A 10,459-nucleotide genomic window follows, 5' to 3' on the forward strand; every position below is an offset into this window, starting at 1 on the left:
GTGAAATGTTGCTGCTTCAGAAAAAAAGGACCATGGGGACCAGACTGAAGCCTGCCTGGGGCATGGGCTTGCAGCCTCATTGGGCTCATCCTGTGCAGTGTGAATCACATGGACAAATATAAAGAACACAGACTCGCAGTTCTCGTTTGATACTTTACTCCCACAGAGTTTCACTTTAATTTATTAGAACATAAATCAATTTTTTTTTATTACAAGAGAGTGATTTTGAGTGTCCCTAGGGATCTGGAAGCTCAGGAATTTTGTTTGTGCTTGAGTTGCTCACGGAGGGCACCCTTGTAATCTGAGGACTCTCCCTGCTACTCCTCCACCTCAGAGGCCTCATCTGGGGCCATGACTGAAAGGGCTTCCATCATGGTGGAGTAAAAGGTCTTGTACACAGCCATCACCAAATTGTAACTTGGGTACTCCAGGGGGCTGTTGGTCACTTCCCCTGCTCCCTCCCTTCCAGCAGTAACCAGGGGTACAGACGTGGTATTGTTGGACATGCCCTCGTCACTGGGGCCACCCTGCTCACTGGGGAGATGGTTTTCCCTGGCCCACCTGGCTTGACTGCACACAGATCAAAGGCCAGAGAACAGAAATGAGTGCAGGCTGGGGTTTTCTGGGGTTCCATTCTGGGCGTTCTTGTCCGTCTTGGGTGAACTCATGATGGAATCGAGGAGAGCATCTGGCCTCCACCGCTCGCTTCTTTCTCTTTGGGGTGGTTCTTGCGCTGGTGGTGGGCTGAGGGTCACCTTTCCTCCGGATGTTCTGCAGGAGGAGAGGCTTGTCTCTCTGAAAGTTGAAGTTGCGATAGATCTGAAAGGAAATGAATTACTTTAGACAGCAAGGGCGAGAAGAGCCTTCCTCTCCACCCTCCTCCCTACCACCATCCTGGCCATGCCTAAGTATGCAGACAAGGTCTCTTCATTCCTGGCAGGTTATGAGGCCTTAGCACGCTGCTCCCTAGAGCTCCCCTGGGGCTAGCCTCACTTAAGGTGTTACTGGTGGTCCCTGGCACCAACTGGCCCTGCAGGGTCTGGAGTCACCCCTGTGGATCCTGTCTAAGGGGGGCGGTGGAACATGACAGACCCTGCTTCCTCCTCTTTCCTTAACTACACTCTCATGATAACAATGTTCTTCTGGGAAATGAAACCTGTCCAGCACTCAGCTCATCTAGCCTAGTCTCCCCAGGAGGGCTTTCTACTTTACAATCAGCTTCTTCTTTCCTGCAGAGCACCTCGAAGGGCAGATTTTACTGAACCCATACAGGTTCATTTCACGGATGAAGCTCTTGATGCTGTCTGTCTTGAAGATCTGGTCTGTGCCCCTGAGCTGGAGGACCGCCGTCTGGAAGAGATTTGCCTCAATGACCACAGTGTCTCCCTTGTCGCTCCAGTGCACAGAGGTGAAGGCTGCATCCTCCATGATCATCCAGAGCTTCCTGGGGAAGGACAGCCCAAGGATGGTGTTGTTATCTTCCTTGTTGACTATTTCTGGGTTGGGGCCCTGTGGGGTCAAGTATACTTGGGAGCCCGGGTCTGGGCTCTCAGGTTGGTCACCCTGCTTCTCCAAAGCCTCCCTTGAATCCACGTTTGGAACCGGGGAGTAATCATGGGGGTCCCCTGCTGTGGGCTCCCTGTCAGTTGATGGGGCCAGCAGGGCTGCCCATGCCTCCTGAGAACTCTGACTAGCCATGGAGCCAGTTTAGCTCAGGAGCATTCTCTACCCAAGCATTGAATGCTCAGGGCAGAAGGGCCTCAGACCAGGGTTGGGGTGCCCCAAAAAAGCTCTCTGGAGAGTCTAGAATCTGGGTCATGGGACAGGCAGCCAATTAAGTGGTCAGCTTCCTTAATTGTTTCATTATGTCACAGAGGTGATGTGGAGAGGCAGCCTTTGCCCAGTGTGGGGGAGGCAGTCTGGGGACAGAGATGGGATCCCCAGCTTGTCTCTTGTCTGAAAGCACAGAAGCGTAGGTTTCAGGTTGCCTACAAAGGCTCCCATCTGCTGCCAGTTGCCTTGTTTCAGGGGGCCAGGCCCTGGATGGGTTGTCAAATGTTCCCCTGTCTCCACTCCCCTCACTAGCAACATGCAGGCTTGTGGCTGGCTTCTGCTGAAGGGCTAGGCCCTGGCAAATCTTAGGTCTGCTACCACCAAGAGAGATCCCAGGGGTCAGATGGGCCCCTGGTGACTGTCGCTCCCAGAAGATGGGGTCCATAGTGGGCTGATTAGCTCTGTCTGAGTTGATGCCCCCATCCCATCCTTTTCCCCTTCTGCCTTTGTTGTCTTCTGGCTGGTGCTGCTGGCTGGTTGGTCCCACTCAGTTGGCCCCAAAGTCAGATTCCTGTTGTCCTGCCCCCACCACCCCGCAGGTCGAGCTCTCCCCACAGGAGGGCTGTGGTTGAGCACAATGGAGTGACCTCATATTCCACTTGATTGTTCCCAAGCACCTGAGACATAGATTCCCCAGGATGTAATGTGGGAGGGCAAAGCCAGGTGCTCCACTGAGCTTACCGCCTCCCTCATTCTGCCCACCCCCAGGCATCATCCCACTTCAGATCACACGCTGTTGCCTTCAGTTTCCAATTTTTCCATAAACACCATTCTGGTGGCCCTAAAGCGTTCACTTTGGGAACACCTGCATGTGATTTTCCCCTCCCCAGAGCCTCGGATTCAGACTCCTTGGAGGCTTCTTTGAAAGCCCTGTTTCCTTTTGTCAGTGGGGTGCTTGGGCTTCTGCTACCTGCAGTCCTGGCTGCCCACGTCCAACTTGAGTCTATTTGGATAACTAACCTTTGAAGTACTTGACTGGGGGCTCAAGGTACAGCCTGTTCTGTTGAAAACAAGTACTTCACTGGTCCTCTTCGAGGCCAGCTCTGATCTTCCCTGCCCCTGCTGCTGTTCCCACCACCACTGTGGACCTGTTCTCAGTTACCCAGATGACAGGTCCATCAAATGATTTTGTTGGCTCATGGGTTAGGTGTTTTTCAAGGGCCCTGCTTTACACACACTCACTCCTAGGGACATGTCTGACTTGTTGAGCTATATGTGACCAAAGGAAGCCCCAGTCTACCTGTATTTGAAAAAGGATGAGAGGCTGGGTGTGGGCCACAGTTCTTGAAAAATCACTGTGTAGGGTACAGACTGGCACCTTGGAAAGGCCCGTATTCCAAGGCCCCAGGGAACTGTCTCCCACCTCTGCCAGTAGCAACGTCATTTGCCCTGTGTGAGGGCCAGTCCCTGGTGTCGGAAAGGGGAGATCTAAGAGGGTGTGGAAGAAGCTCTCCCAGGGGCATTTCTGCCTAAGGACTGGTGGCCTGGATGAGCTCCAGGTTTCGACTTGGGCTTCTCTGTGGCCTTTCTGCTTCTAAGCAGGTTGACAAGTCTTTGCATCTGGTTGGTTCATCTGACTGGGACATGACTCTGGAGGCTGTAAACATTGGTAGGGACCCCTGGTGGCTCCTCGGAATGGGACGGAAGGTCATGGCATCTGTGGGCAGCCTGGCTAGGTGGTCTTTCTTGCTCCCTTTCATGCTTGGGGCCCTCCTCATGCCCTGGGCCCTGAGGGAGCTGCTTTTTCTGGTCCCCCTTCTCCAGGAAGCACCCAGGTCCTGGAAGTGGGTTTTTGTGTCACCAAGGGGGTCTTTGTCAGCTATGGCTTGGGACACTTGTGTTGTGCACACACAAGCTCTCATGGCATTCAAGACCTGCTTTTCTCACCCTCACTCTCCTGCCCTTGTGCTTGACGTCTGCATGTCAATGTCCCCAGACCAAAGGCCCTCCACCTGCTCCCCTCCCTTGCTGTGGCTGCAGAGACCTGGAGCCTTGGGAGTCCACCTGTGTTCCCTTCCCTTCTGTATCAGAGGAGACTCCTGTAGGCCCTTAACCCAGTGGGCACTGGAACCATACAGTCAGGCTCTCCCTCCCTCCTGCTCGGTGAGAAGCTGGTCAGCCTGGCAGGTTCCATTGGGCAGGAGGCCCCATGGCAGCAGCAGGGACAGGGTGCTGCCCTCACGCAGGTGTTTGGACTGGACAAGTATGCCGGCCCCCAGCAGAGTCAGTTCTCAGCAAACCACAGAGCAGCCCCATGGTGCTTCTGATTCTCCTTGTCTCCTTCCTTCTGTGGGCCTGCTTTTTGTCACCTCAGAGGCATTGTGTAGCACTAAGAAGAGGAAGGCGTGAGAAGTTGGAAGGTCAGGCTGTGGCCTGGGGTGGGCGGGAAGGGTGGGGGCTCCAGAGAAATTGAGACCAGAGCTCTGAGCCCACCCTGGCCCTCACTAGCACACACGTGGTCTTGGAAAGATGCCCAAGCCCCGTGGCCACAGGTCTCCATCTGTGATGCAAGCGGGTGTGAGGAGCCCTGTGTGTTGGGCTACAGGATGCATGTGAGTGATGAGACAGAGCTCGCAGGGCCTGGTGACTGTTGGCCCTGTGAAGCCAGGGCAGGAATTTCTCACACTGTTTCCCTCAGACACTCCTCCACTCTCCACTGGATTGGGTTGGCTACTTTGTGGTCCAGGGTGGGTTAGAGAATATGCACCTCAATAGGATGTGGAATTCCTAATTAGCCAAACAGGATGTTTCATAAATAAAACTAAGAAACTTTTCTACTTAGACCATAGTGGACCATAGTGTTAATCACTTAGTCATGTCTGATTCTGCAACTCCATTGGCTGTAGCTTGCCAGGCTCCTCTGGCCATGGAATTCTCCAGGCAAGAATAGTGGAGTGGATTGCCACGCCCTTCTCCAGGGGGATCTTCCTGACTCAGGGATTGAACCCAGGTCTCCAAAAATGCAAGAAGATTCTTCATTGTATGGGCTACCCAGAAAGGCCCATTTCCAGTTAGAGGACCTGTGAAATTTGGGTGTGGAGTGTTCCAGCAGGACCCAAGGAAATAAAAGCAAGAACCACTCTTTGCATGTGTCCCAGCTGGTCTTCCATCACAACCCTTACTTGTCGTCACTGCAGCACCAATAAATGTTGAGTCTTTGATTACAGTGCCCAATTACAATAAAGATAATTAAAAGCTAGTTAACACCTTGAGTTCTGGATCCCCAGGGCCAGGAAAGAGAGGGTCGGTCCATGGATTTCTGGGCATCACTTCAAGGGAGTGTGATGGGAGTTCTTCAGGATTCTTAGCAGATACTGGGGAGAAAACACCTACGCCATCCTTGTGGTCAGCAGCAAAGTGACAAGAGCCATGATCCCTTCCATGCTGCCCCAGAAAGAGATCTCTCTTGCCACCTTACAGCAATGTCCCATTTCCCCTCACTCCCATGATGCACCTCATATGACTGTGGCTCCTAGACCATCACTCTAGGTGTGGGTGGGTCCTGCTTCTCCCAGTGTCCCCACTGCTGACACAGGGCCTTTCACGGAGCAGAGGCCCCAAAAAGGTCTTTGCAATAAATGAGCCAGTGAAGACTCAAGATGAATTGCTACTTCCTTTGATAACCCAGGGAAATCCATATAAACCGAGATCACTTAGCTGTACAAAATGACACACAAAAAGTTTAAGAAGCAATTATTCACTACTATCACATTTTTTTTCTAATTTTCCACCAACTATATCACTGCTAAATAAATTCACATTTCCAAAATCATTCTAATTCTAATTCCATGTCATCTTGTGCAGGACCATGGAATAAAATGAAAGTGTTCTTAATCTCTTTTACAGAACAGGAAAACTCTTCATCTTGAGCTGGTTGAATACAAACAAAGTGTGATCAACATCATTGACATGGTTAGGTACTGGAATGCACTGTCTTCTCTAAAAAGGAAAATTTGAAAAATTCCTAAAGAAGCAGAGATGAGTCTCCATGTCATTGTAGAGAACAGGACCACAAAGATGCCACACACCGGGTTCCCCCAATGGGCCCAGACCCTCACTGCTGAGAAGACTGACTGTTCCCTCTTCAATCACAGAGGGAAGGATCAGCCTCCTTTCCTGTCCCCAAGAAAAGCTGTTGGACGTGGGCCTGGAAGGATCCTGGCTGCTGCTCTGGCTCAGAGCCCTCCCCTGTCCTCCCTTGCAGCCTCTGCAGAGGGGGTGGGAGGAGCTGGGACCCTTTCAACTGACTCTGTCCAAATACTCCAGGACTTTGAACCTGCTGGTCTCTGCATAGGCCTGAGGACCCCACAGAAACTTGTAGCGAGCAGGGTCACTGTCAGGCACCAGCTGATATACCAGGTACCCCTCCTGCACCCACACTTGGGTCAGCAGCTCCCTGGGCTCCCCATAGATGAAGTGTTCCTACCAGGACACACCCCCATCATGCTGAGTGCTGCCCAGATCTCCTCCTCAGGGGCGTGGTCATCCTCCACAGTGATCAGGCACAGGATCACCACCAGGAGGCTGGCCTTGGGCAACCTCTGCCCATCCCTCAGCATCTCATTGAGGGTGAGGCCCAGGGAGGGGACCAGGATATAGGTATGCTCACTGGGGTCCACCTCTTTCACCTCCAAGCCAAAGACCAACTGCAGGTACTGTGAGGTTTGACCGAGGACCACCAGGAAATGGTCCTGGTAATCTTTGAGCACACTATTCAGCACTTCTGCCTCTGTGATTGGCTCCTTGGCAAGTTGCTGCCTGCAAGACACCTTATGAGCAGGAATTGCACCAGCTCATTCTTCTTCACCCGTAGTGCATCTCGGAGCCAGGATCTGGCATCTTCCTGGTCACATTAGGTGCTTGGCACTTCATCTTGCCTGCTTAGACTGTGGTCTTTAGATGGACTTCCCAAAGTGGCAGCCATGGCAGTGGGAGAGGGGCAGACACCCAGAGGGCTCTGGGGAAGACTGGGTATTGCAGCAGCAGCCACTTCCTTCAGGGGTCCTCCACCTCTACCACCTCCTCCTCCTCCTCCTCCCCCTCCTCCTATGTTTTGGCAATAATAAGTAAAGTCTCAACTCTTTATGAAAAATGCTTTTATTTTGATAAAGTGTTCTTGCAGCTTCTCCATGTAAAGTTTCCATCTGTTCTTCTGCTTGATGCTCCCAACACTGCTTCCTTTCTGGCTGCTGTTCCTGTTGCCTGTGCTGCTTGGAGGCAAGAAGGAACCGAGATGCATTGTGAGTTGTGAACTTGTTGCCATAATTATTGTAGAAGCCTGCCACCCCCACGGCAGAGGGACAGTTGGAGGCTGGTTAGAGGGCGAGATGCTCAGATGCCTGTAAGAACAGTGATGGAGAACTTGGGGTCTGCAGCCCCCACTCTGCTTCTGTAGCCAAAGGCATCCATAGGTTTTCACATCCACTGATGGCTCCTTCCTGGGTGGCTGTGGGACCTCTGTCCCAGGAAGAATTAGACTGGGGAGCAGATTTATTCCTGCTCAATGGGATCCCAGGTTTTGGTCGTGGGTTTTCTAGTCTGGGTCCAGGACCACGCCTTTTTTCAGGGCCAAATTTCTCTAGCTGTAAAACCAATATGAGATGGCCTGCCAGTGGTAGAAAACTATCTTCTTCAGATGAATACAGAGGGTCTGGAGAGCTTCAGACAGGAGTGTTGTCAACATGAAATTGCAGTTACCCCAAGAGGGGCAACCATAACACACGTGTACTTTCCTGTCTCTGGCTGTTTAGTAAGAAATTAGTAACTAGCGTAGGAGATAACCAGGTGGTTTGGCTTAAAGTTCCTATTGATTAAATCTAAGTGTACTTTCAAAATAAATCGTGATATACCTCACTCTGGGCACATCGGCAGAATCTCTGGGTATGATTGACAACTACACTGTGTCTGACACTAGGTACGAGGCAGTGTGCTGGCCACTTTTCACCAAAACCTGAAATACTTGTCCCGTGTGGGGGTTGGGTAATTCAGAGAGACACCCTGGACAGGGGCGTGAGCACCCACAGCTCAGCCAGTATTTGAACTTATTCTGTCTAGTTACAAAGTACATTCATTTCACATCACAGTATCTTCCACCTCAACAGCACCCAGCTCTCTTGCCGCTGACCCTCTGGCACCAGGGGATGACTCCACTCAGGAGTCCTTGCAGTGACACCACTTGGCAATACCTCTCTTAGACCTATTTGAGGAAAAGCTGGACACCTGTGATGTCTGGGAGCTGCTGCTGGAGCGCTTCCCTGGACAGTGGCCTGATGCTTAGGGAAGGTCACGTGCACCGACTCCATGGACAAGCCAGGTTGATGGACTTGAGCAAGTCGGAGGAGGCCCTCCTGCCGTGGTCAAGGGACAGCTCATCACCCAACTCCACCTTTCCTGAGTAACTGCCCATGATGTCGTCTTTGTCCCAGAAGCCATGACACTGAGGAGGCAGGGGTGGGACAGCTCAGCCAGCTGTCCAGCCAGAGGCTGGGACTTGGTCCTGTGACACCCTAGACACCAGGATGTGTCCCTCAGGATAGGAAACCACATGTCAAACAGGGCGACTGCAGCCAACGACCCTGATGGACAGTGGAGTCTGCTAGGAGATCACAACCTAAGTGTTCCCACCAAACACCGACCAATAGGCAGGTGAGGAAGTGGTGGATGTGTTGACTAACCTGACTGGGGTCCTTTCACCATATATACGCTCATCAAATCACCATGTGTACACTTCTGACAGCTTACAATTTCACTGACCAATTATAAATTAACAAAGTGTCCTTTAGTTAAAGCTATGGTTTTCCAGTAGTCATGTACGGATGTGAGAGTTGGACCATTAAGAAGGCTGAGTATCAAAGAACTGACATTTTCAAACTGTGTTGCTGGAAAAGACTCTTGAGGGTTCTTTGGATAGCAAGGAGATCAAACCAGTCAATCCTAAAGGAAATCAACTCTGAATATTTATCAGAAGGATTGATGCTGAAGCTGAAACTCAAATACTTTGTCCACCTGATGGGAATAGCTGACTCATTAGAAAATATCCTGATGCTGGGAAAGATTGAGGGCAAGAGAAGAAGAAGGTGACAGATGAGATATTTTGATGGCATCTTTGACTCAATGGACATGAATCTAAGCAAACTCCAGGAGATAGTGAAAGACATGGGAGCTTAGTATGCTGTAATCCATGGGATCACAACGAGTTGGACATGACTTAGCAACTAAGCAACAATACATAAACAAAGCTGAAGTTACAAAAAAAAAAGTTAGAAAACCAAAGCAAGGTCAGGGATCCTAAGAAAGCTTATTATCTACCTATATGTAGCATTTCAAACTCATCACACCCCAATGACTCAGGAAAGACCCCTTCAAATGGAGGATTAGGGACTGGCAGCTTGCAAGGTGGCAGTAGGCAAAGTGAAGGTCTTGGTCATAGTTCACATAGACAAAAGCCAGTGTGAAACAGCCCACCAAGTAGGATAGAGGTTGAGAACACATTTACATGTATGTGTGTGTGCATGTATGTGTGTGTGCATGTATGTGTGTGTTGCAGCCTGGCGGAGCAGAGACCAGAACCTGCTGTATAACTTGAGAGTGTGGCAAACTGCATCCTCATGATTGTCCCAGGAAGCATGCCAAATAGACATTCTTGGGGAGGGACGTGCTGTCTGGTCCACTTCACTGTGTACCCCTGCATCCATCCCCATAGAAACAAAATAAGATATTCCTGATCAACGGCAGAGCCTTCGCTAATCAAACTCCCCAGGGTAGCTATTCCTTAATGATCTCCTGTGACTTCTGCCAATAAAACTGTGGGCTGAAAAGAGCCATTTTGTCTTCCTGTCATGGAGAGCAAGAGGGGCCCCTGACTCCCCGCTTGCCAAATTATATGTGTCTGTCTTTTCATTATGTGCTCACCCCTGTTTCAGGTCTTTCTCAACCACTGTGCTGGATGTGGCATGTGTGTGCCTTAACTTAGGCCAAGCTTGTTCTGAAAAGGAACTAACAAAGACAATACTTGATAAAATGAATGTAAGATATGCTATATCAATACAAGGAGACACAGTTAAAAAAAGGGAAGGAAAGTGAGATTCTGACCAAAGGCACATCACTACATCCAAAGCATGCTGTGTGACAATCTCTAACATGTAGAGTTGAGTGGCATATCACAAGAGCTTATGTTTCACAGTGTCTGAGATCAGAAACCCTGCAGGTGCTCAGCAGGATGACAGGAGGTACAGACCCTGAGAAGGTTACCCGCAGACCTATCTTCCCAGAGCAATGCAGGCATGGCTTTCTCAGAGGTGGCCTCTCTGGGAGTGCAGCCTGGCATCCCCAGGCCCATGGATTGGACAGTCTGTCATTAAATCAGTGGTTTCAAAGCCAAAATACATGAGAAAAGCAATGCTCCTAAAAGGGGGTGGGCCAAGGTCAAACTGGACAGGAGACCCCAAATACTAACTCCCTAGTGATCTGTCTTCAACTCAGGGACGACTTGGTGAATACAGCAATAAGAACCACACACCTTTTGTGGAATCCCCACAAACCTGGGATCATTAGGGTGCCTTCATCCCAGGGTGTGCTTTGCAGGTGGCGCTAGTGGTAAGGAACCTGTCTGCCAATACAGGAGACA

At 50.6% G+C, this 10,459-nt stretch overlaps 1 pseudogene; it reads right to left on the bottom strand.

Annotated features, from left to right (window-relative positions):
- Window positions 1–251: 251 nt before the first annotated feature.
- Window positions 252–1,698, bottom strand: LOC133052952 (heat shock transcription factor, X-linked member 3-like; annotated as a pseudogene).
- Between the last annotated feature and the right edge of the window lie 8,761 nt (window positions 1,699–10,459).

This window comes from Dama dama, chromosome X (genome assembly GCF_033118175.1).
Source record: "Dama dama isolate Ldn47 chromosome X, ASM3311817v1, whole genome shotgun sequence".
Classification (NCBI taxonomy): domain Eukaryota; kingdom Metazoa; phylum Chordata; class Mammalia; order Artiodactyla; family Cervidae; genus Dama; species Dama dama.